This window comes from Oncorhynchus mykiss, chromosome 27 (assembly GCF_057628025.1).
Source record: "Oncorhynchus mykiss isolate SJ-2025 chromosome 27, ASM5762802v1, whole genome shotgun sequence".
In the NCBI taxonomy this organism is placed as follows: Eukaryota; Metazoa; Chordata; class Actinopteri; order Salmoniformes; family Salmonidae; genus Oncorhynchus; species Oncorhynchus mykiss.
The window spans coordinates 50,042,501-50,069,670 of record NC_143048.1 but is presented as its reverse complement, the minus strand read 5'-3'; the positions used below and the strand labels follow the sequence as shown (position 1 = coordinate 50,069,670).

At 45.9% G+C, this 27,170-nt stretch overlaps 1 protein-coding gene across 2 annotated transcripts in view; it reads right to left on the bottom strand.

Annotated features, from left to right (window-relative positions):
• The window catches only part of maml2 (mastermind like transcriptional coactivator 2), a 162,268-nt gene that overhangs the window by 5,162 nt on the left and 129,936 nt on the right, over nucleotides 1-27,170 (bottom strand). The window lies entirely within an intron of this gene.

Sequence of the window (27,170 nt, the reverse complement as noted above, 5' to 3'; positions counted from 1 at the left end):
GGTTCTTTTTCAGGGGGAGAGAGGCTTCTTTTAGGAAGGGGGTGGGGGGGGGGGGAGACTAGTCTTCCTCAAGGCAAAGCTGTTCCCTTGACAAATGGTTCTGACGAGGATGGAAATAATCCCTGAGACGGCGGGAACTGAACTGCGTGCCGACGAGGGAGGTTCAGTTTCTACCCTCCCTGCTGCAGCATGACTACTGCTGCTTACCTCCCGTGAACAACCTCCTTTTACCCAAAACACTGATCTAGGATCAGTTCCTCCCTGTCCATGTAATCTTATTAATTATTATCTAAAAGCCAAAACTGATCCTAGATCGGCACCATAACTACAATCTACCTCCCTATAACAAAGCATTGTCTGCTTCCCAATCCACTGATCCCCGAACAGTTCTTATTCCAATATATAAATACATATAATAATAATATATATTACCCCCGATCAGTTCTTATCCCCTGCACCGTCGATACCTTGTACGTTCCAATCCCTCAGCTGATCTAGGATCAGTTTGGTTTCCCCTTGGCTGTAGTATCTTAGTTTGCCCGGATCCTTATTCATTGTGATCCAAAAAGTGAAATGGATCCTCGAACAGCACTCCTAAACGCTTGAATGTAAAACTCCATCAGTTCCCACATGTAAGTTGTGTTGTTGGGTTTTCTTCTTGTGTTATGTTTTGCTGTTGTGGTGTTGTTGTTGTTGTGGTGTTGTTGTTGTTGTGGTGTGTTGTTGTTGTGGTGTGTTGTTGTGGTGTGTTGTGTTGTTGTGTGTTGTTGTTGTGGTGTGTTGTTGTGGTGTGTTGTGTTGTTGTGTGTTGTTGTTGTGGTGTGTTGTTGTGTTGTGTTGTTGTTGTTGTTGTGGTGTGTTGTTGTGGTGGTGTGTTGTGTTGTTGTTGTGGTGGTGTGTTGTTGTGGTGTGTTGTTATTGTTGTGGTGTGGTGGTGTGTTGTGTTGTTGTGGTGTGTTGTGTTGTTGTGGTGTGTTGTGGTGTGTTGTGTTGTTGTGGTGTGTTGTTGTTGTTGTGGTGTGTTGTTGTTGTTGTTGTGGTGTGTTGTTGTGTTGTGGTGTGTTGTGTTGTTGTTGTTGTGTTGTTGTGGTGTGTTGTTATTGTTGTGGTGTGGTGGTGTGTTGTGTTGTTGTGGTGTGTTGTGTTGTTGTGGTGTGGTGTGTTGTGTTGTTGTGGTGTGTTGTTGTTGTTGTGGTGTGTTGTTGTTGTTGTGGTGTGTTGTTGTGTTGTGGTGTGTTGTGTTGTTGTTGTTGTGGTGTGTTGTTGTGGTGGTGTGTTGTTGTGGTGTGTTGTTATTGTTGTGGTGTGGTGGTGTGTTGGGTTGTTGTGGTGTGTTGTGTTGTTGTGGTGTGTTGTGGTGTGTTGTGTTGTTGTGGTGTGTTGTTGTTGTGGTGTGTTGTTGTTGTTGTTGTGGTGTGTTGTTGTTGTGGTGTGTTGTTGTTGTGGTGTGTTGTGGTGTATTGTGTTGTTGTTGTTGTGGTGGTGTGTTGTTGTGTATTGTGTTGTTGTTGTTGTGGTGGTGTGTTGTTGTGGTGTGTTGTGGTGTGTTTTTGTGGTGTGTTGTTGTTGTGTTGTTGTTGTTGTGGTGTGTTGTTGTGGTGGTGTGTTGTGTTGTTGTTGTGGTGGTGTGTTGTTATTGTTGTTGTGGTGTGGTGGTGTGTTGTGTTGTTGTGGTGTGTTGTGGTGGTGTGTTGTGTTGTTGTGGTGTGTTGTTGTGGTGTGGTGTGTTGTTGTTGTGGTGTGTTGTTGTTGTGGTGTGTTGTTGTTGTGGTGTGTTGTGGTGTATTGTGTTGTTGTTGTTGTGGTGGTGTGTTGTGGTGTGTTGTGGTGTGTTGTTTTGGTGTGTTGTGGTGTGTTGTGGTGTGTTGTTGTTGTTGTGGTGTGTTGTTGTGGTGTGTTGTTGTGGTGTGTTGTTGTTGTTGTGGTGTGTTGTTGTGTGTTGTGTTGTTGTTGTGGTGTGTTGTTGTTGTGGTGTGGTGTGTTGTTGTTGTTGTGCACCAGGTAGCAGACATGGGCACATTAGGCTGAGAGCCTTAGCAGACCTGTTAATAGTTATAAAGGAGCTGTTAATGTCTTCTTCTATTGGAGGTGGAGTGTAAATTACAGACAGACTTCAATCTTTATTTGGTTCCTCCAAGTGCTTGGTTTCCTACTTTCTTCAGTACCGTGCAGCCTGCATCTTCTGGCAGTATTGAGTACCTTGTCTTCAGGCAGTATTGAGTACCTTGTCTTCAGGCAGTATTGAGTACCCTGTCTTCATGCAGTATTGAGTACCTTGTCTTTATGCAGTATTGAGTACCTTGTCTTCAGGCAGTATTGAGTACCTTGTCTTCTGGCAGTATTGAGTACCTTGTCTTCTGGCAGTATTGACTACCTTGTCTTCAGGCAGTATTGAGGGCCTTGTCTTCAGGCAGTATTGAGGACCTTGTCTTCAGGCAGTATTGAGTACCTTGTCTTTAGGCAGTATTGAGTACCTTGTCTTCAGGCAGTATTGAGTATATTGTCTTCTGGCAGTATTGAGTACCTTGTCTTTAGGCAGTATTGAGTACCTTGTCTTCAGGCAGTATTGAGGACCTTGTCTTCAGGCAGTATTGAGGACCTTGTCTTCAGGCAGTATTGAGGACCTTGTCTTCTGGCAGTATTGAGTACCTTGTCTACTGGCAGTATTGAGGACCTTGTCTTCTGGCAGTATTGAGTAACTTGTCTTTAGGCAGTATTGAGTACCTTGTCTTCAGGCAGTATTGAGTACCTTGTCTTCTGGCAGTATTGAGTACCTTGTCTTCTGGCAGTATTGAGTACCTTGTCTTCAGGCAGTATTGAGTACCTTGTCTTCAGGCAGTATTGAGTATCTTGTCTTCAGGCAGTATTGAGGACCTTGTCTTTAGGCAGTATTGAGGACATTGTCTTCAGGCAGTATTGAGTACCTTGTCTTTAGGCAGTATTGAGTACCTTGTCTTCAGGCAATATTGAGTATCTTGTCTTCTGGCAGTATTGAGTACCTTGTCTATAGGCAGTATTGAGTACCTTGTCTTCAGGCAGTATTGAGTATCTTGTCTTCTGGCAGTATTGAGTACCTTGTCTTTAGGCAGTATTGAGGACCTTGTCTTCAGGCAGTATTGAGTATCTTGTCTTCAGGCAGTATTGAGGACCTTGTCTTTAGGCAGTATTGAGGACATTGTCTTCTGGCAGTATTGAGGACCTTGTCTTTAGGCAGTATTGAGTACCTTGTCTTCAGGCAGTATTGAGTACCTTGTCTTCAGGCAGTATTGAGTACCTTGTCTTCTGGCAGTATTGAGGACCTTGTCTTTAGGCAGTATTGAGGACCTTGTCTTTAGGCAGTATTGAGTACCTTGTCTTCAGGCAGTATTGAGTATCTTGTCTTTAGGCAGTATTGAGGACCTTGTCTTTAGGCAGTATTGAGTACCTTGTCTTTAGGCAGTATTGAGAACCTTGTCTTCAGGCAGTATTGAGTACCTTGTCTTCAGGCAGTATTGAGCATCTTGTCTACTGGCAGTATTGAGTACCTTGTCTTTAGGCAGTATTGAGTACCTTGTCTTCAGGCAGTATTGAGTATCTTGTCTTCAGGCAGTATTGAGTACCTTGTCTTCAGGCAGTATTGAGTACCTTGTCTTCTGGCAGTATTGAGGACCTTGTCTTCAGGCAGTATTGAGTACCTTGTCTTCAGGCAGTATTGAGTACCTTGTCTTCATGCAGTATTGAGTACCTTGTCTTTAGGCAGTATTGAGGACCTTGTCTTCAGGCAGTATTGAGGACCTTGTCTTCAGGCAGTGTTGAGTACCTTATCTTCTGGCAGTATTGAGTACCTTGTCTTCTGGCAGTATTGAGTACCTTGTCTTCTGGCAGCATTGAGTACCTTGTCTTCAGGCAGTATTGAGTATCTTGTCTTCAGACAGTATTGAGGACCTTGTCTTCAGGCAGTATTGAGTACCTTGTCTTCAGGCAGTATTGAGTACCTTGTCTTCAGGCAGTATTGAGTACCTTGTCTTCAGGCAGTATTGAGTACCTTGTCTTCAGGCAGTATTGGGTACCTTGTCTTCTGGCAGTATTGAGGACCTTGTCTTTAGGCAGTATTGAGTACCTTGTCTTCTGGCAGTATTGAGGACCTTGTCCTCAGGCAGCATTGAGTACCTTGTCTTCAGGCAGTATTGAGTACCTTATCTACTGGCAGTATAGAGGACCTTGTCTTTAGGCAGTATTGAGTACCTTGTCTTCAGGCAGTATTGAGGACCTTGTCTTCAGGCAGTATTGAGGACCTTGTCTTCAGGCAGTATTGAGTACCTTGTCTTCAGGCAGTATTGAGTACCTTGTCTTCTGGCAGTATTGAGTACCTTGTCTTCTGGCAGTATTGAGTACCTTGTCTTCAGGCAGTATTGAGTACCTTGTCTTCAGGCAGTATTGAGTACCTTGTCTTCTGGCAGTATTGAGGACCTTGTCTTTAGGCAGTATTGAGTACCTTGTCTTCTGGCAGTATTGAGGACCTTGTCCTCAGGCAGTATTGAGTACCTTGTCTTCAGGCAGTATTGAGTACCTTATCTTCTGGCAGTATTGAGGACCTTGTCTTTAGGCAGTATTGAGTACCTTGTCTTCAGGCAGTATTGAGGTCCTTGTCTTCAGGCAGTATTGAGGACCTTGTCTTCAGGCAGTATTGAGTACCTTGTCTTCAGGCAGTATTGAGTACCTTGTCTTCAGGCAGTTTTGAGGACCTTGTCTTTAGGCAGTATTGAGTACCTTGTCTTCAGGCAGTATTGAGTACCTTGTCTTCAGGCAGTATTGAGTACCTTGTCTTCAGGCAGTATTGAGGACCTTGTCTTCTGGCAGTATTGAGTACCTTGTCTTCAGGCAGTATTGAGTACCTTGTCTTCAGGCAGTATTGAGTACCTTGTCTTCAGGCAGTATTGAGGACCTTGTCTTCTGGCAGTATTGAGTACCTTGTCTTCAGGCATTATTGAGTACCTTGTCTTCAGGCAGTATTGAGGACCTTGTCTTCTGGCAGTATTGAGTACCTTGTCTTCTGGCAGTATTGAGGACCTTGTCTTCTGGCAGTATTGAGTACCTTGTCTTTAGGCAGTTGTGAGTACCTTTTCTTCAGGCAGTATTGAGTACCTTGTCTTCAGGCAGTATTGAGGACCTTATCTTCATGTAGTATTGAGTACCTTGTCTTCATGCAGTATTGAGTACCTTGTCTTCTGGCAGTATTGAGTACCTTGTCTTCTGGCAGTATTGAGGACCTTGTCTTTAGGCAGTATTGAGGACCTTATCTTCTGGCAGCATTGAGGACCTTGTCTTTAGGCAGTATTGAGTACCTTATCTTCTGGCAGTATTGAGTACCTTGTCTTCAGGCAGTATTGAGTACCTGGTCTTCAGGCAGTATTGAGGACCTTGTCTTCAGGCAGTATTGAGTACCTTGTCTTTAGGCAGTATTGAGTACCTTGTCTTCGGGCAGTATTGAGTACCTTGTCTTCAGGCAGTATTGAGTACCTTGTCTTCTGGCAGTATTGAGTACCTTGTCTTCATGCAGTATTGAGTACCTTGTCTTCTGGCAGTATTGAGGACCTTGTCTTCAGGCAGTATTGAGTACCTTGTCTTTAGGCAGTATTGAGGACCTTGTCTTCAGGCAGTATTGAGTACCTTGTCTTTAGGCAGTATTGAGTACCTTGTCTTCAGGCAGTATTGAGTACCTTGTCTTCTAAATACTACTACAACATCATCTAAATACTACTACATCTAAATACTACAACATCATCTAAATACTACATCATCTAAATAATCTAAATAATGTATATACTACTAAATCATCTATATATCTATATACAACTAAATACTACTACAACATCATCTAAATACTACTACAACATCATCTAAAAACTACACCATCTAAATATTACTACAACATCATCTAAATCCTCTAAATACTACTACAACATCATCTAAATAATCTATATACATCTAAATACTACTACATCATCTAAATCCTCTAAATACTACTACATCATCTAAATAATCTAAATACTGCTACAACATCATCTAAACAATCTATATACATCTAAATACTGCATCATCATCTATATACTACTACACCATAATATAAATAATGTATATACTACTAAATCATCTATATATCTATATACAACTAAATACTACTACAACATCATCTAAATACTACTACAACATCTAAATCATCTAAATACTACTACAACATCATCTAAACAATCTATATACATCTAAATACTGCATCATCATCTATATACTACTACACCATAATATAAATAATGTATATACTACTAAATCATCTATATATCTATATACAACTAAATACTACTACAACATCATCTAAATACTACTACATCATCTAAATCATCTAAATACTACTACAACATCATCTAAACAATCTATATACATCTAAATACTGCATCATCATCTATATACTACTACACCATAATATAAATAATCTATATACTACTAAATACTACTACACCATCGTCTAAATCCTCTAAATACTACTACAAAATCATCTAAATAATTTCTCCCCCCCTCTCTCGGTCTCTCCATTTTCTCTCTCAATTCAATTATTGACATGTTTTTTTATTTCACTTTTATTTAACCAGGTAGGCTAGTTGAGAACACCTTTATTTAACCAGGTAGGCTAGTTGAGAACACCTTTATTTAAAAAGGTAGGCCAGTTGAGAACAAGTTCTCATTTACAACTGCGACAAGATAAAGCAAAGCAGTGTGACACAAACAACAACACAGAGTTACACATAAACAAACGTACAGTCAATAACACAATACTATGTACAGTGTGTGCAAATGTAGTAAGATTAGGGAGGTAAGGCAATAAATAGGCAATAGAGGTGAAATAATTACAATTTAGCATTAACACGAGTGATAGATGTGCAGATGATGATGTGCAAGTAGAGATACTGGGGTGCAAAAGAGCAAAAAAAGATATATAACAATATGGGGATGAGGTAGTTGGATGGGCTATTTACAGATGGGCTGTGTACAGTACAGTGATGGGGAAGCTGCTCTGACAGCTGATGCTTTAAGTTAGAGAGAGAGACATGAGTCTCCACCTTCGGTGATTTTTGCAATTCGTTCCAGTCAGCGGCAGCAGAGAACTGGAAGGAAAGGCGGCCAAAGGAGGTGTTGGCTTTGGGGATGACCAGTGAGATATACCTGCTGGAGCACGTGCTACGGGTGGTTGTTGCTATGGTGACCAGTGAGCTGAGATAAGGTGGGGCTTTACCTAGCAAAGACTTATAGAAGACCTGGAGCCAGTGGGTTCGGCGATGAATATTCAACGAGGGCCAGCCAACGAGAGCATACAGGTCGCAGTGGTGGGTAGTCTGGAAGGAGAATTTACAGTCTAACCAGACACGTAGGTATTTGTAGTTGTCCACAAATTCTAAGTCAGAACCGTCCAGAGTAGTGATGCTAGTCAGGCGGGTGGGTGCGGGCAGCAATCGGTTGAAGAGCATGTATTTAGTTTTACTTGCATTTAAAAGCAGTTGGAGGCCACGGAAGGAGTGTTGTATGGCATTGAAGCTTGTTTGGTGATTTGTTAACACTGTGTCCAAAGAAGGGCCAGAAGTATACAGAATGGTGTCGTCTGCGTAGAGGTGGATCAGAGAAACACCAGCAGCAAGAGCGACATCATTGATATATACAGAGAAAAGAGTCGGCCCGATAATTGAACCCTGTGGCACCCCCATAGAGACTGCCAGAGGTCCAGACAACAGGCACTCCGATTTGACACACTGAACTCTGTCTGAGAAGTAGATTGTGAACCAGGCGATGCAGTCATTTGAGAAACCAAGGCTATTGAGTCTGCCGATAAGAATGCGGTGATTGACAGGGTCAAAAGCCTTGGCCAGGTTGATGAAGACGGTTGCGGCTATGATATCATTTAGGACCTTGAGCATGGCTGAGGTGCACCCATGACCAGCTCAGACACCAGATTGCATAGTGGAGAAGGTACGGTGGGATTCGAAATGGTCGGTAATCTGTTTGTTAACTTGGCATTCAAAGATTTTAGAAAGGCAGGGCAGGATGTATATACAGTTGAAGTCAGATGTTTACATACACCTAAATACATTTAAACTCAGTTTTTCACAATTCCTGACATTTAATCCTAGTAAAAAATTGCCTGTTGTAGGTCAGTTAGAATGACAACTATAATTTAAGAATGTGAAATGTCAGAATAATAGTAGAGAGAATTATTTATTTTCATTTTTATTTCTTTCATCACATTCCCAGTGGGTTAGAAGTTTACATACACTCAATTAGTATTTGGTAGCATTGCCTTTAAATTGTTGAACTTGGGTCAAACGTTTCGGGTAGCCTTCCACAAGTTGGGTGAATTTTGTCCCATTCCTCCTGACAGAGCTGGTGTAACTGAGTTAGGTTTGTAGGCCTCCTTGCTCACACACACTTTTTCAGTTCTGCCCACACATTTTCTATAGGATGAGGTCAGGGATTTGTGAAGGCCACTCCAATACTTTGACTTGCTCGTCCTTATGCCATTTTGCCACAACTTTGGAAGTATGCTTGGGGTCATTGTCCATTTGGAAGATCCATTTGTGACCAAGCTTTAACTTCCTGACTGATGTCTTGAGATGTTGCTTCAATATATCCACATCACTATCTTCCTCATGATGCCATCTATTTTGTGAAGTGCACCAGTCCCTCTTGCAGCAAAGCACCCCCACAACATGGTGCTGCCACCCCCGTGCTTCACGTTTGGGATGGTGTTCTTCGGGTTGCAAGCCTCCCCCTTTCCCCCCCCAAACATAACAATGGTCATTATGGCCAAACAGTTCTATTTTTGTTTCATCAGACCAGAGGACATTTCTCCAAAAAGTACGATCTTTGTCCGGCTTTATTATGGAGGTTTTGGAGCAGTGGATTCTTCCTTGCTGAGCGGCCTTTCAGGTTATGTTGATATAGGACTCGTTTTACTGTGGATATAGATACTTTTGTACCTGTTTCCTCCAGTATCTTCACAAGGTCCTTTGCTGTTGTTCTGGGATTGATTTGCACCAAAGTACGTTCATCTCTAGGAGACAGAACGTGTCTCCTTACTTAGCGGAATGACTGCTGCGTGGTCCCATGGTGTTTATACTTGAGTACTATTGTTTGTACATATGAACGTGGTACCTTCAGGCATTTTGGAAATTGCTCCCATGGATGAACCAGACTTGTGGAGGTTTACAATTTTTTTTCTGAGGTCTTGTTTGGTTTCCTTTGATTGTCCCATGATGTTAAGCATAGAGGCACTGGGGTTAAAGGTAGGCATTGAAATACATCCACAGGTACACCTCAAATTGACTCAAATTATATAAATTAGCCTATCAGAAGCTTCTAAAGCCAAGACATACTTTTCTGGAATTTTCCAAGCCGTTTAAAGGCACAGTCAACTTAGTGTATGTGAACTTCTGACATACTGGAATTGGGAAACAGTGAATTATAAGTGAAATAATCTGTCTGTAAACAATTGTTGTAAAAATGACTTGTGTCATGCACAAAGTAGATGTCCTAACCGACTTGCCATAACTAATTTGTTAATTAGTGGTGGTTGAAAAACGAGTTATAATGACTCCAAACTAAGTGTATGTAAACTTCTGACTTCAACTGTCGGTCTATAACAGTTTGGGTCTAGAGTGTTTTGAAGAGGGGGATGTCCGTGGCAGCATTCCAATCTTTGGGGATCTCAGACGATATGAAAGAGATGTTGAACAGGCTAGTAATAGGGGTTGCAACAATTTCGACTGATAATTTTAGAAAGAGAGGGTCCAGATTGTCTTAGCCCGGCTGATTTGTAGGGATCCAGATTTTGAAGCTCTTTCAGAACATCAGCTGTCTGGATTTGGGTGAAGGAGAAGCGGGGGAGGCTTGGGCCAGTTTCTGCGGGGGTGCAGAGCTGTTGTCCGGGGTAGGGGTAGCCAGGGGGAAAGCATGGCCAGACGTAGAAAAATGCTAATTGGAATGATCGATTATCGTAGATTTATCGGTGACTTATCCTAGCCTCAGTGCAGTGGGCAGCTGGGTGGAGGTGCTCTTATTCTCCATGGACTTTAGTGTCCCAGAACTTTTTGGAATTAGTGCTACAGGATGCAAATTTCTGTTTGAAAAAGCTAGCCTTAGCTTTCCTAACTGACTGTGTATATTGCTTCCTGACTTCCCTGAAAAGTTGCATATCGCGGGGGCTATTCGATGGTAATGCACTACGCCACAGGATGTTTTTGTGCTGGTCAAGGGCAGTCAAGTCTGGGTTGAATCAAGGGCTATATCTGTTCTTAGTTCTACATATTTTGAATGGGGCATGCTTATGGTGGTGAGGAAATTACTTTTAAAGAGCAACCAGGCATCCTCTACTGACGGGATGAGGTCAATATCCTTCCAGGATACCCGGGCCAGGTCGATTAGAAAGGCCTGCTCGCTGAAGTGTTTTAGGGAGCGTTTGACAGTGATAAGGGGTGGTCGTTTTATTGCAGATCCATTATGGACACAGGCAATGAGGCAGTGATCGCTGAGATCCTGGTTGAAAACAGCAGAGTTGTATTTAGAGGGCAAGTTGGTCAGGATGATATCTATGAGGGTGCCCATGTAAAGTAAATGTTACATTGTCAAAGTAAACATATATCAACGATTGTCAAAGACGGGAATATAGACCGTTTGTAATTCAGTCTCTCTCTCCCCTACTCCGTTTCCTCTCAACACACATGCTAGAGGCAGAGGAAACTTCAAACAGCAGTCTGAGGAGAGAGAGAGAAAGGAAGCAACGAGTCGCTCAACTCTCTGTGGTTCACTGCTTCCAATTACCAGGCACCGTGAGAAGTTATGACCACCTCACACACACACAGAATGTTTTCAAATGATCTCGGAAAGGAGGCTGGCCGCGTGCGGTGCAGAAAGCCGACCCCAGTCTTTGTAGGAAGAACAACCTAGTAAGGAGTGTTTTGTTAGCATGTACATCTGAGTAGTCCTCTGTTTGTCATCCTGACGTGTCATTAAGCTGTTTTCCATTCCTCTCCTCTCTTTCTCTCCTCCCATTCTTCACAAGCTAAATGAATAATACCACGTGGCTCCAGTCTGGCTCTCTCTGGCCATCGGAAGGAGAGGGAGAAGGAGTGATGATCTAGTCTTCTGTACTGCACTGCTGCGGGGCTCAGCGGCGCTAAGCTAGACAGATCAGCGGTAGGCTAAAATAGACAGATCAGGGGTAGGCTAAGCTAGACAGATCAGGGGTAGGCTAAGCTAGACAGATCAGGGGTAGGCTAAGCTAGACAGATCAGGGGTAGGCTAAGCTAGACAGATCAGGGGTAGGCTAAGCTAGACAGATCAGGGAAAATAGACAGCTCAGGGTTATGCAAAGATAAACAGATCAGGGGTAGACTAAGCTAGGACAGATCGGGGGTAGGCTAAAATAGACTAGGCTAAGCTAGACAGATCAGGGGTAGACTAAGCTAGGACAGATCAGGGGTAGACTAAAGTAGAGTAGGCTAAGCTAGACAGATCAGGGGTAGACTAAGCTAGGACAGATCAGGGGTAGGCTAAACTAGACAGATCAGGGGTAGACTAAGCTAGACAGATCAATGGTAAATTTAGATAGACAGGCTAAGCTAGACAGATCAGGGGTAGGCTAAACTAGACAGATCAATGGTAAATTTAGATAGACAGGCTAAGCTAGACAGATCAGGGGTAGACTAAGCTAGGACAGATCAGGGGTAGGCTAAAGTAGACTAGGCTAAGCTAGACAGATCAGGGGTAGACTAAGCTAGGACAGATCAGGGGTAGACTAAGCTAGACAGATCAGCGAAAGGCTAAACTAGACAGATCAGGGGTAGGCTAAGCTAGACAGATCAGGGGTAGGCTAAAATAGACAGATCAGGGGTAGACTAAGCTAGACAGATCAGGGGTAGACTAAGCAAGACAGATCAGGGGTAGGCTAAAATAGACAGATCAGGGGTAGGTTAAAATAGACAGATCAGGGGTAGGCTAAAATAGACAGATCAGGGGTAAGCTAAAATAGACAGAGCAGCGGTAGGCCAAGCTAGACAGATCAGGGATAGGCTAAGATAGACAGATCAGGGGTAGGCTAAGGTAGACAGATCAGGTGTAGGCTCAGGTAGACTAGACAGATCAGGGGTAGGCTAAGGTAGACTAGGTTAACTAGACAGATCAGGGGTAGGCTAAGGTAGACTAGGTTAACTAGACAGATCAGGGGTAGGCTAAACTAGATAGATCAGGGGTAAGCTAAGATAGACAGGTTGGGGTAAGCTAACATAGATAGATCAGGGGTAGGCTAGCTAAACTAGACCAAGATAGACAGATCAGTGGTAGGCGAAAATAGACAGATCAGGGTAAAAATAGACAGATCAGGGGTAGACTAAGCTAGGACAGATCAGGGGTAGGCTAAACTAGACAGATCAGGGGTAGACTAAGCTAGACAGATCAATGGTAAATTTAGATAGACAGGCTAAGCTAGACAGATCAGGGGTAGGCTAAACTAGACAGATCAATGGTAAATTTAGATAGACAGGCTAAGCTAGACAGATCAGGGGTAGACTAAGCTAGGACAGATCAGGGGTAGGCTAAAGTAGACTAGGCTAAGCTAGACAGATCAGGGGTAGACTAAGCTAGGACAGATCAGGGGTAGACTAAGCTAGACAGATCAGCGAAAGGCTAAACTAGACAGATCAGGGGTAGGCTAAGCTAGACAGATCAGGGGTAGGCTAAAATAGACAGATCAGGGGTAGACTAAGCTAGACAGATCAGGGGTAGACTAAGCAAGACAGATCAGGGGTAGGCTAAAATAGACAGATCAGGGGTAGGTTAAAATAGACAGATCAGGGGTAGGCTAAAATAGACAGATCAGGGGTAAGCTAAAATAGACAGAGCAGCGGTAGGCCAAGCTAGACAGATCAGGGATAGGCTAAGATAGACAGATCAGGGGTAGGCTAAGGTAGACAGATCAGGTGTAGGCTCAGGTAGACTAGACAGATCAGGGGTAGGCTAAGGTAGACTAGGTTAACTAGACAGATCAGGGGTAGGCTAAGGTAGACTAGGTTAACTAGACAGATCAGGGGTAGGCTAAACTAGATAGATCAGGGGTAAGCTAAGATAGACAGGTTGGGGTAAGCTAACATAGATAGATCAGGGGTAGGCTAGCTAAACTAGACCAAGATAGACAGATCAGTGGTAGGCGAAAATAGACAGATCAGGGTAAAAATAGACAGATCAGGGGAATGCTAAGATAAACTAGGCTAAGATAGACAGATCAGGGGTAGGCTAAGAGGTATGCTAAGATAGACTAGGCTAAGCTAGACAGATCAGGGGTAGGCTAAGAGGTATGCTAAGCTAGACTAGGCTAAAATAGACAGATCAGGGGTAGGCTAAGAGGTATGCTAAGCTAGACTAGGCTAAGCTAGACAGAGCAGCGGTAGGCTAAGCTAGACAGATCAGGGGTAGGCTAAGAGGTATGCTAAACTAGACTAGGCTAAGCTAGACAGATCAGGGGTAGACTAAGCTAGGACAGATCAGGGGTAGGCTAAAGTAGACTAGGCTAAGCTAGACAGATCAGGGGTAGACTAAGCTAGGACAGATCAGGGGTAGACTAAAGTAGAGTAGGCTAAGCTAGACAGATCAGGGGTAGACTAAGCTAGGACAGATCAGGGGTAGACTAAAGTAGAGTAGGCTAAGCTAGACAGATCAGGGGTAGACTAAGCTAGGACAGATCAGGGGTAGGCTAAACTAGACTAGGCTAAGCTAGACAGATCAGGGGTAGACTAAGCTAGGACAGATCAGGGGTAGACTAAGCTAGGACAGATCAGGGGTAGGCTAAAGTAGACTAGGCTAAGCTAGACAGATCAGGGGTAGACTAAGCTAGGACAGATCAGGGGTAGACTAAGCTAGACAGATCAGCGAAAGGCAAAACTAGACAGATCAGGGGTAGGCTAAGCTAGACATATCAGGGGTAGGCTAAAATAGACAGATCAGGGGTAGACTAAGCTAGACAGATCAGGGGTAGACTAAGCAAGACAGATCAGCGGTAGGCTAAAATAGACCGATCAGGGGTAGGTTAAAATAGACAGATCAGGGGTAGGCTAAAATAGACAGATCAGCGGTAGGCCAAGCTAGACAGATCAGGGATAGGCTAAGATAGACAGATCAGGGGTAGGCTAAGGTAGACATATCAGGTGTAGGCTCAGGTAGACTAGGTTAACTAGACAGATCAGGGGTAGGCTAAGGTAGACTAGGTTAACTAGACAGATCAGGGGTAGGCTAAGGTAGACTAGGTTAACTAGACAGATCAGGGGTAGGCTAAACTAGATAGATCAGGGGTAAGCTAAGATAGACAGATCAGCGGTAGGCCAAGCTAGACAGATCAGGGATAGGCTAAGATAGACAGATCAGGGGTAGGCTAAGGTAGACATATCAGGTGTAGGCTCAGGTAGACTAGGTTAACTAGACAGATCAGGGGTAGGCTAAGGTAGACTAGGTTAACTAGACAGATCAGGGGTAGGCTAAGGTAGACTAGGTTAACTAGACAGATCAGGGGTAAGCTAACATAGATAGATCAGGGGTAGGCTAGCTAAACTAGACCAATATAGACAGATCAGTGGTAGGCGAAAATAGACAGATCAGGGTAAAAATAGACAGATCAGGGGAATGCTAAGATAAACTAGGCTACGATAGACAGATCAGGGGTAGGCTAAGAGGTATGCTAAGATAGACTAGGCTAAACTAGACAGATCAGGGGTAGGCTAAGAGGTATGCTAAGCTAGACTAGGCTAAAATAGACAGATCAGGGGTAGGCTAAGAGGTATGCTAAGCTAGACTAGGCTAAAATAGACAGATCAGGGGTAGGCTAAGAGGTATGCTAAGCTAGACTAGGCTAAGCTAGACAGATCAGGGGTAGGCTAAGAGGTATGCTAAGCTAGACTAGGCTAAGCTAGACAGATCAGGGGTAGGCTAAGAGGTATGCTAAGCTAGACAAGGCTAAGCTAGACAGAGTAGCGTTAGGCTAAGCTAGACAGATCAGGGGTAGGCTAAGAGGTATGCTAAGCTAGACTAGGCTAAAATAGACAGATGAGGGGTAGGCTAAGAGGTATGCTAAACTAGACTAGGCTAAGCTAGACAGATCAGGGGTATGCTAAGAGGTATGCTAAGCTAGACTAGGCTAAGCAAGACAGATCAGGGGTAGGCTAAGAAGTATGCTAAGCTAGACTAGGCTAAGCTAGACAGAGCAGCGGTAGGCTAAGCTAGACAGATCAGGGGTAGGCTAAGAGGTATCCTAAGATAGACTAGGCTAAAATAGACAGATCAGGGGTAGGCTAAGAGGTATCCTAAGCTAGACTATGCTAAACCAGACATATCAGGGGTAGGCTAAGAGGTATGCTAAGCTAGACTAGGCTAAGATAGACAGATCAGGGGTAGGCTAAGAGGTATCCTAAGCTAGACTAGGCTAAACTAGACAGATCAGGGGTAGGCTAACAGGTATGCTAAGCTAGACTATGCTAAGCCAGACAGATCAGGGATAGACTTTATACGCTGATTAGGTGAGTGAGTTTATAAGGAAATGCATTGGAGATGTTGTACCCACTGTGGCTATTAAAACCTACCCTAACCAGAAACCGTGGATAGATGGCGGCATTCACGCAAAACTGAAAGCGCGAACCACCGCATATAACCATGGAAAGATGACTGGGAATATGGCCGATTATAAACAGTGTAGTAATTCCCTCCACAAGGCAATCAAACAAGCAAAATGTTGGTTTAGGGACAAAGTGGAGTCGCAATTCAACAGCTCAGATATGAGCCGTATGTGACAGGGTCTAAAGGCAATTAAGGACTACAAAAAGAGAACCAGCCACGTCACGGACACCGACGTCTTGCCACCAACGCGGTCCGCTACCAGGGACTGCGGGCCCGACCCCTCTTTCTCCGTGACCGACAAGAGTAAGACATTCAAACGTGTTAACCCCCGCAAGGCTGCTGGCCCAGATGGCATCCCTAGCTGCGACCTCAGAGCATGCGCAGACCAGCTGGCTGGTGTGTTTACGGACATATTCGATCGCTCCTTATCCTAGACTACTGTCCCTACTATCCTAGACTCAAGCCACCATTGTTCCTGTACTCAAGAAGGCAAAGGTAACTGAACTAAATAACTATCGCCCCATATCGCCCCAACTATCGCCTCACTTCTGTCATCATGAAGGGGCGGCAGGGTAGCCTAGTGGTTAGAGCGTTGGACTAGTAACCAAAAGTTCATATCCCCGAGCTGACATGGTACAAATTGAGAGACGAGTCAAGGATCATATCACCTCCACCTTACTGGCCACCCTAGACCCAATTCAGTTTGCATACCACCCTAACAGTAACACACACAATCGCCATCACACTGCCCTAACCCATCTGGACAAGAGGAATACCTATGTAAGAATGCTGTTCATTAACTTCAGCTCAGCATTCAACACCATAGTATCCTCCAATCTCAAACCCGCCCTGTGGAATTGGGTCCTGGACTTCCTGACGGGACGCCCCCAGGTGGTGAAGGCAGGAAACAACATCTCCACCTCACTGACCCTCAACACTGGGGCCCCACAAAGGTGTGTTTCAGCCTCCTCCTGTACTCCCTGTTCAACCACGACTGCGTGGCCATGCATGCCTCCAACTCAATCAAAAAGTTTGCAGACGACACAACAGTAGTGGGCTTGATTACCAACTAAAAAGAGGAGGTGAGGGCACTTGAAGTGTGGTGTCAGGAAAACAACCTCTCAATCAACGCCAACAAAATAAAAGACATGATCGTTGACTTCAGGGAACATCCCCTATCCTCATCGACGGGACAGTAGCGGAGAAAGTGGAAAGTTTTAAGTTCCTCGGCGTACACATCATGGAGAAACTGAAATGGTCCAACCACACAGACAGTTTGGTGAAGAAGGCACAACAGCGCCTCTTCAACCTCAGGAGCCTGAAGAAATGTGTCTTGTCACCTAAAACCCTCACAAACTTTTACAGATGCACAATTGAGAGCATCCTGTCGGGATGTATCACCGCCTGGTACGGCAACTGCACCGCCCACAACCGCAAGACTCTCCAGAAGGTGGTGCGGTCTGCACAAGCATTTCGCTACACTCGCATTAACATCTGCTAACCATGTGTATGTGACAAATAACATTTTATTTGATAACGCATCAACGGGGATAAACTACCTGCCCTCCAGGACACCTACAGCACCCGATGTCACAGGAAGGCCATAAAGATCATCAAGGACAACAACCACCCGAGCCACTGCCTGTTCACCCAGCTATCATCCAGAAGTTGAGGTCAGTACAGGTGCATCAAAGCAGAGGCCGAGAGACTGAAAAACAGCTTCAATCTCAAGGCCATCAGACTGTTAAACAGTGGGGCCTCCCGAGTGGTGGTCTAAGGCCACTAGAGATTCTGGGTTCGAGTCCACGCTCTGTCTTAGCCGGCCAAGAGACCCATGGGGCACAGTTGGCCCAGCGTCGTCCGAGTTATGGGAGGGCTCGGCCGGCAGGGATGTCCTTGTCTGGAGGGCCGGGCACAGTGCACGGTGACACAGTCGCCAGGTGTACGGTGTTTCCTCTGACACATTGGTGCGGCTGGCTTCCGGGTTAAGTGGGCATTGTGTCAAGGAGCAGTGTGGCTTGGTTGGGTTATGTTTCGGAGCACGCACAGCTCTCGACATTCGCCTCTCGATGAGACAAGACTGTAACTACCAATTGGATACCACAAAAATTGGGGAGAAAAAGGGGTGAACAAAAAAAGTACAAAATAAAAAATAAAAAAATGGACATCAGACTGTTAAACATCACTAACACAGAGAGGCTGCTGCCTCCATACAGACTTGAATCATTGGCCACTTTAATAATATTTACTCATCTCATATGTATATACTGTATTTTATTGCATCTTGCCTATGCCGCTCGGTCATCGCTCATCCATATATTTATATGTACATATTCTTATTCCATCCCTTCAGATTTGTGTGTATTAGGAAGTTGTTGTGGAATTGTTAGATTGCTAGTTAGATATTACTGCACTGTCGGAACTAGAAGCACAAGCATTTTGCTACACTCGCATTAACATCTGCTAACCATGTGCATATGACCAATAACATTTTATTTTAACTAGACATCAGGGGTAAACTAAGCTAGATCAGGGGTAAACTAAACTAGACTAGGCTAAAATAGACAGAACAGTGGTAGGCTTAGCTAAATTAGACAAAAAAGGGGTAGGCTAAATTAGATTAAGATAAACTAGATCAGTGGCAGACTAAACTAGATTATGCTAAAGTAGAGAGATCAGGGATAGGATAAGCTAGACAGATCATGGGTAGGCTAAGTTAGACAAGGCTAAGCTAGACAGATCAGGGGTAAACTAAACTAGACAAAAGAGGGGTAGGCTAAACTAGATTAGGATAAAATAGAGAGATCAGGTGTAGGTTTAGCTAGACGAGACTAAACTAGACAGATCAGTGGCATACTAAATTAGACAGATCAGGGGTGGACTAAGATAGACAAATCAGGGGCAGGCTAAGATATACACATCAGGGTTAGGCTAAACTAGAGTGATCAGGGATAGGCTAAACTAGACAAGGCCAATCTAGACAGATCAGGGGTAGGCTAAACTAGACAAGGCCAATCTAGACAGATCAGGGGTAGGCTAACCTAGAGAAAGGCCAATCTAGACAGATCAGGGGTAGACTAAGCTAGACAAGGCCAATCTAGACAGATCAGGGTTAGGGTAAGCTGGACAGATCAGAAGTAAGCTAACTAGACTAGGTTAAACTAGACAGCTCATGGGTAGTCTAAGATAGACTATGCTAAACAAGACAGATCAGGGGTAGGTGAAAATAGACAGCTCAGGGTTATGCAAAGATAAACAGATCAGGGGTAGACTAAGCTAGGACAGATCAGGGGTAGACTAAGCTAGACAGATCAGGGGTAGACTAAGCCAGGACAGATCAGGGGTAGGCTAAACTAGACAGATCAATGGTAAATTTAGATAGACAGGCTAAGCTAGACAGATCAGGGGTAGACTAAGCTAGACAGATCAGGGGTAGGCTAAAATAGACAGATCAGGGGTAGACTAAGCTAGACAGATCAGGGGTAGACTAAGCTAGACAGATCAGGGGTAGGCTAAAATAGACAGATCAGGGGTAGACTAAGCTAGGACAGAACAGGGGTAGACTAAGCTAGACAGATCAGCGAAAGGCTAAACTAGACAGATCAGGGGTAGGCTAAAATAGACAGATCAGGGGTAGACTAAGCTAGACAGATCAGGGGTAGACTAAGCTAGACAGATCAGGGGTAGGCTAAACTAGACAGATCAATGGTAAATTTAGATAGACAGGCTAAGCTAGACAGATCAGGGGTAGACTAAGCTAGACAGATCAGGGGTAGGCTAAAATAGACAGATCAGGGGTAGACTAAGCTAGACAGATCAGGGGTAGACTAAGCTAGACAGATCAGGGGTAGGCTAAAATAGACAGATCAGGGGTAGACTAAGCTAGGACAGAACAGGGGTAGACTAAGCTAGACAGATCAGCGAAAGGCTAAACTAGACAGATCAGGGGTAGGCTAAAATAGACAGATCAGGGGTAGACTAAGCTAGACAGATCAGGGGTAGACTAAGCTAGACAGATCAGGGGTAGGCTAAAATAGACAGATCAGGGGTAGACTAAGCTAGGACAGAACAGGGGTAGACTAAGCTAGACAGATCAGCGAAAGGCTAAAATAGACAGATCAAGGGTACATTTAGATAGACTAGGCTAAATTAGACATAGGCTTAGTTAGAGTAGGCAAATATAGACATATCAGTGGTAGACTAAGGTAGGCATATCAGGGGTAGGCTAAAGTAGATTAGGATAAGATAGATAGATCAGGGGTAGGTTAAGCTAGTCAGATCAGGGTAGGTTAAGCTAAACTAGGCTAAACTAGACAGATCAGGGACAGGCTAAGGTAGACTAGGCTAACTACACAGATCAGGGGTAAGCTAAACTAGACAGGTCATGGGTAGGATAAGCAAGACAGATCAGGGGTAAGCTAAGCTAGATAAAAGAGGGGTAGGCTAAACTATATTAGGATAAGATAGACAGATCAGGGGTAGACTAAAAGAGACTAGGCTAAACTAGACCGATCAGGGGTAAACTAGACTAAGCTAGACAGATCAGTGGTAGTCTAAGCTAGACAGATCAGGGGTAGTCTAAACTAGACAGATCAGGGGTAAACTAGACTAAGCTAGACAGATCAGGGGTAGTCTAAACTAGACAGATCAGGGGTAGGCAAACTACAAGACTCTCTCTTTCTCTCCCTGTCAGCCCCTACCCCAGCCCCTACCCCAGCCTCTACCCCAGCCCCTACCCCAGCCCCTACTCCAGCCCCTACCCCAGCCTCTACCCCAGCCGCAGCCCCTACCCCAGCCCCTACCCCAGCCTCTACCCCAGCCACCACCCAAGCCCCTACCCCAGCCCCAGCCTCTCTCAGCATCTCTCTCAGAGCACTGCTTCCTCCCAGGCAGCCTGCAGTCAGAACTCTGGTCCCGGGGGACGGCCTTGGCATCTGGACTTGGCTGCTGATCCCTTTCCCAGGAAACAAACACTCCCTTCAAACAGCCTGTCTCTCTGTCTCTAGTTAGACCACTCCCTTCACACAGCCTGTCTCTCTGTCTCTAGTTAGAACCTTCCCTTCACACAGCCTGTATCTCTGTCTCTGGTTAGAACCCTCCCTCCACACAGCCTGTCTCTGGTTAGACCACTCCCTTCAAACAGCCTGTCTCTCTGTCTCTAGTTAGACCACTCCCTTCACATAGCCTGTCTCTCTGTCTCTAGTTAGACCACTCCCTTCACACAGCCTGTCTCTCTGTATCTAGTTAGACCACTCCCTTCAAACAGCCTGTCTCTCTGTCTCTAGTTAGACCACTCCCTTCACACAGCCTGTCTCTCTGTCTCTGGTTAGAACCCTCCCTCCACACAGCCTGTCTCTGGTTAGACCACTCCCTTCAAACAGCCTGTCTCTCTGTCTCTAGTTAGACCACTCCCTTCACATAGCCTGTCTCTCTGTCTCTAGTTAGACCACTCCCTTCACACAGCCTGTCTCTCTGTATCTAGTTAGACCACTCCCTTCAAACAGCCTGTCTCTCTGTCTCTAGTTAGACCACTCCCTTCACACAGCCTGTCTCTCTGTCTCTAGTTAGACCACTCCCTTCAAACAGCCTGTCTCTCTGTCTCTAGTTAGACCACTCCCTTCAAACAGCCTGTCTCTCTGTCTCTGGTTAGAACACTGCCTTCAAACAGCCTGTCTCTCTGTCTCTGGTTAGACCACTCCCTTCAAACAGCCTGTCTCTCTGTCTCTAGTTAGACCACTCCCTTCAAACAGCCTGTCTCTCTGTCTCTGGTTAGACCACTCCCTTCACACAGCCTGTCTCTGGTTAGACCACTCCCTTCACACAGCCTGTCTCTGGTTAGACCACTCCCTTCACACAGCCTGTCTCTAGTTAGACCACTCCCTTCACACAGCCTGTCTCTCTGTCTCTGGTTAGAACCCTCCCTTCACACAGCCTGTCTCTCTGTCTCTAGTTAGAACACTCCCTTCACACAGCCTGTCTCTGGTTAGACCACTCCCTTCAAACAGCCTGTCTCTCTGTCTCTAGTTAGAACCTTCCCTTCACACAGCCTGTCTCTCTGTCTCTAGTTAGATCACTCCCTTCAAACAGCCTGTCTCTCTGTCTCTGGTTAGAACCCTCCCTTCACACAGCCTGTCTCTCTGTCTCTAGTTAGACCACTCCCTTCACACAGCCTGTCTCTCTGTCTCTAGTTAGAACCTTCCCTTCACACAGCCTGTCTCTCTGTCTCTGGTTAGAACACTGCCTTCAAACAGCCTGTCTCTCGGTCTCTGGTTAGACCACTCCCTTCAAACAGCCTGTCTCTCTGTCTCTAGTTAGACCACTCCCTTCACACAGCCTGTCTCTCTGTCTCTGGTTAGAACCCTCCCTTCACACAGCCTGTCTCTCTGTCTCTAGTTAGACCACTCCCTTCACACAGCCTGTCTCTCTGTCTCTAGTTAGAACCTTCCCTTCACACAGCCTGTCTCTCTGTCTCTGGTTAGAACACTCCCTTCAAACAGCCTGTCTCTCTGTCTCTGGTTAGACCACTCCCTTCAAACAGCCTGTCTCTCTGTCTCTGGTTAGACCACTCCCTTCACTCAGCCTGTCTCTGGTTAGACCACTCCCTTCACACAGCCTGTCTCTGGTTAGACCACTCCCTTCACACAGCCTGTCTCTGGTTAGACCACTCCCTTCACACAGCCTGTCTCTAGTTAGACCACTCCCTTCACACAGCCTGTCTCTCTGTCTCTGGTTAGAACCCTCCCTTCACACAGCCTTTCTCTCTGTCTCTGGTTAGAACCCTCCCTTCACACAGCCTGTCTCTGGTTAGACCACTCCCTTCACACAGCCTGTCTCTAGTTAGACCACTCCCTTCACACAGCCTGTCTCTCTGTCTCTGGTTAGAACACTCCCTTCACACAGCCTGTCTCTAGTTAGACCACTCCCTTCAAACAGCCTGTCTCTCTGTCTCTAGTTAGACCACTCCCTTCACACAGCCTGTCTCTCTGTCTCTGGTTAGAACCCTCCCTTCACACAGCCTGTCTCTCTGTCTCTAGTTAGACCACTCCCTTCACACAGCCTGTCTCTCTGTCTCTAGTTAGAACCTTCCCTTCACACAGCCTGTCTCTCTGTCTCTGGTTAGAACACTCCCTTCAAACAGCCTGTCTCTCTGTCTCTAGTTAGAACACTCCCTTCAAACAGCCTGTCTCTCTGTCTCTGGTTAGACCACTCCCTTCAAACAGCCTGTCTCTCTGTCTCTGGTTAGAACACTCCCTTCAAACAGCCTGTCTCTCTGTCTCTAGTTAGAACACTCCCTTCAAACAGCCTGTCTCTCTGTCTCTGGTTAGACCACTCCCTTCACACAGCCTGTCTCTCTGTCTCTGGTTAGACCACTCCCTTCACACAGCCTGTCTCTCTGTCTCTAGTTAGACCACTCCCTTCACACAGCCTGTCTCTCTGTCTCTGGTTAGACCACTCCCTTCACACAGCCTGTCTCTCTGTCTCTGGTGAGAACACTCCCTTCAAACAGCCTGTCTCTCTGTCTCTAGTTAGAACCCTCCCTTCACACAGCCTGTGTCTCTGTCTCTGGTTAGACCACTCCCTTCAAACAGCCTGTCTCTCTGTCTCTAGTTAGACCACTCCCTTCACACAGCCTGTCTCTCTGTCTCTGGTTAGAACCCTCCCTTCACACAGCCTGTCTCTCTGTCTCTAGTTAGACCACTCCCTTCACACAGCCTGTCTCTCTGTCTCTAGTTAGAACCTTCCCTTCACACAGCCTGTCTCTCTGTCTCTGGTTAGAACACTCCCTTCAAACAGCCTGTCTCTCTGTCTCTGGTTAGACCACTCCCTTCAAACAGCCTGTCTCTCTGTCTCTGGTTAGACCACTCCCTTCACTCAGCCTGTCTCTGGTTAGACCACTCCCTTCACACAGCCTGTCTCTGGTTAGACCACTCCCTTCACACAGCCTGTCTCTGGTTAGACCACTCCCTTCACACAGCCTGTCTCTAGTTAGACCACTCCCTTCACACAGCCTGTCTCTCTGTCTCTGGTTAGAACCCTCCCTTCACACAGCCTTTCTCTCTGTCTCTGGTTAGAACCCTCCCTTCACACAGCCTGTCTCTGGTTAGACCACTCCCTTCACACAGCCTGTCTCTAGTTAGACCACTCCCTTCACACAGCCTGTCTCTCTGTCTCTGGTTAGAACACTCCCTTCACACAGCCTGTCTCTAGTTAGACCACTCCCTTCAAACAGCCTGTCTCTCTGTCTCTAGTTAGACCACTCCCTTCACACAGCCTGTCTCTCTGTCTCTGGTTAGAACCCTCCCTTCACACAGCCTGTCTCTCTGTCTCTAGTTAGACCACTCCCTTCACACAGCCTGTCTCTCTGTCTCTAGTTAGAACCTTCCCTTCACACAGCCTGTCTCTCTGTCTCTGGTTAGAACACTCCCTTCAAACAGCCTGTCTCTCTGTCTCTAGTTAGAACACTCCCTTCAAACAGCCTGTCTCTCTGTCTCTGGTTAGACCACTCCCTTCAAACAGCCTGTCTCTCTGTCTCTGGTTAGAACACTCCCTTCAAACAGCCTGTCTCTCTGTCTCTAGTTAGAACACTCCCTTCAAACAGCCTGTCTCTCTGTCTCTGGTTAGACCACTCCCTTCACACAGCCTGTCTCTCTGTCTCTGGTTAGACCACTCCCTTCACACAGCCTGTCTCTCTGTCTCTAGTTAGAACCCTCCCTTCACACAGCCTGTCTCTCTGTCTCTGGTTAGACCACTCCCTTCACACAGCCTGTCTCTCTGTCTCTGGTGAGAACACTCCCTTCACACAGCCTGTCTCTCTGTCTCTAGTTAGAACCCTCCCTTCACACAGCCTGTGTCTCTGTCTCTGGTTAGACTACTCCCTTCACACAGCCTGTCTCTCTGTCTCTAGTTAGACCACTCCCTTCACACAGCCGGTCTCTCTGTCTCTAGTTAGACCACTCCCTTCACACAGCCTGTATCTCTGTCTCTGGTTAGAACACTCCCTTCACACAGCCTTTCTCTCTGTCTCTGGTTAGACCACTCCCTTCACACAGCCTGTCTCTCGGTCTCTGGTTAGAACCTTCCCTTCAAACAGCCTGTCTCTCGGTCTCTAGTTAGACCACTCCCTTCACACAGCCTGTCTCTCTGTCTCTAGTTAGACCACTCCCTTCAAACAGCCTGTCTCTCTGTCTCTGGTTAGACCACTCCCTTCACACAGCCTGTCTCTCGGTCTCTGGTTAGAGCACTCCCTTCACACAGCCTGTCTCTCTGTCTCTGGTTAGACCACTCCCTTCACACAGCCTGTCTCTCTGTCTCTAGTTAGAACACTCCCTTCAAACAGCCTGTCTCTCTGTCTCTGGTTAGACCACTCCCTTCACACAGCCTGTCTCTCGGTCTCTGGTTAGAGCACTCCCTTCACACAGCCTGTCTCTCTGTCTCTGGTTAGAACCCTCCCTTCACACAGCCTGTCTCTCTGTCTCTAGTTAGACCACTCCCTTCACACAGCCTGTCTCTCTGTCTCTAGTTAGAACCCTCCCTTCACACAGCCTGTCTCTCTCTCTCTGGTTAGAACCCTCCCTTCACACAGCCTGTCTCTCGGTCTCTAGTTAGAACCCTCCCTTCACACAGCCTGTCTCTCTCTCTCTGGTTAGAACCCTCCCTTCACACAGCCTGTCTCTCTCTCTCTGGTTAGAACCCTCCCTTCACACAGCCTGTCTCTCTCTCTCTGGTTAGAACCCTCCCTTCACACAGCCTGTCTCTCGGTCTCTAGTTAGAGAGAGAGAGACCTGAACCCATCAATCCTTTATGTAACATAATTGGCAAACTTGACAACAGCATGAACAAAATGATGATAAAAAAACACCTGTATACCATGTGAGTCTCTGTTTGCATTAATTACAGATCAAATAATGGGCTCAATTTGATCTGGGAATAATCCTGACCTCAAACCACACTAGTTCTAGAGGTATGTAGAAATCAGGTCCCGTCTTAAAATTCCTCGAGCACAACCAATATTCTGAAACAATAGGCTGTTCTAAACAGTATAGTCAAAAGTCATACTTAAAACTGTAAAAATCCTCTCTAGCTCCCTCACACCACAGAAACCCCATATAGATGTCAGCTCCCTCACACCACAGGAACCCCATATAGATGTCAGCTCCCTCACACCACAGGAACCCCATATAGATGTCAGCTCCCTCACACCACAGAAACCCCATATAGATGTCAGCTCCCTCACACCACAGGAACCCCATATAGATGTCAGCTCCCTCACACCACAGAAACCCCATATAGATGTCAGCTCCCTCACACCACAGAAACCCCATATAGATGTCAGCTCCCTCACACCACAGAAACCCCATATAGATGTCAGCTCCCTCACACCACAGAAACCCCATATAGATGTCAGCTCCCTCACACCACAGAAACCCCATATAGATGTCAGCTCCCTCACACCACAGAAACCCCATATAGATGTCAGCTCCCTCACACCACAGAAACCCCATATAGATGTCAGCTCCCTCACACCACAGGGACCCCATATAGATGTCAGCTCCCTCACACCACAGGGACCCCATATAGATGTCAGCTCCCTCACACCACAGAAACCCCATATAGATGTCAGCTCCCTCACACCACAGAAACCCCATATAGATGTCGGCTCCCTCACACCACAGGGACCCCATATAGATGTCAGCTCCCTCACACCACAGAAACCCCATATAGATGTCAGCTCCCTCACAGCACAGAAACCCCATATAGATGTCAGCTCCCTCCCACCACAGAAACCCCATATAGATGTCAGCTCCCTCACACCACAGGAACCCCATATAGATGTCAGCTCCCTCCCACCACAGGAACCCCATATAGATGTCAGCTCCCTCACACCACAGAAACCCCATATAGATGTCAGCTCCCTCCCACCACAGGAACCCCATATAGATGTCAGCTCCCTCACACCACAGAAACCCCATATAGATGTCAGCTCCCTCACACCACAGAAACCCCATATAGATGTCAGCTCCCTCACACCACAGAAACCCCATATAGATGTCAGCTCCCTCACACCACAGGAACCCCATATAGATGTCAGCTCCCTCACACCACAGGAACCCCATATAGATGTCAGCTCCCTCACACCACAGGAACCCCATATAGATGTCAGCTCCCTCCCACCACAGGAACCCCATATAGATGTCAGCTCCCTCACACCACAGAAACCCGATATAGATGTCAGCTCCCTCACACCACAGAAACCCGATATAGACCCATCCCAAATGGAACACTATTCCTCATCAAGTGCACTACTACTTGATTGCCAGCTGGGTCTACAGTAAAGTCTGTAGGTTGATATGAAACAAACAAGGGAATCTCCTCCTACAGTACAAGATCAGCCCTAAGGTTATACTGTACTGTGAGAATGTGTGTGTGTGTGTGTGTGTGTGTGTGTGTGTGTGTGTGTGTGTGTGTGTGTGTGTGTGGGTGTGCACTTCTGA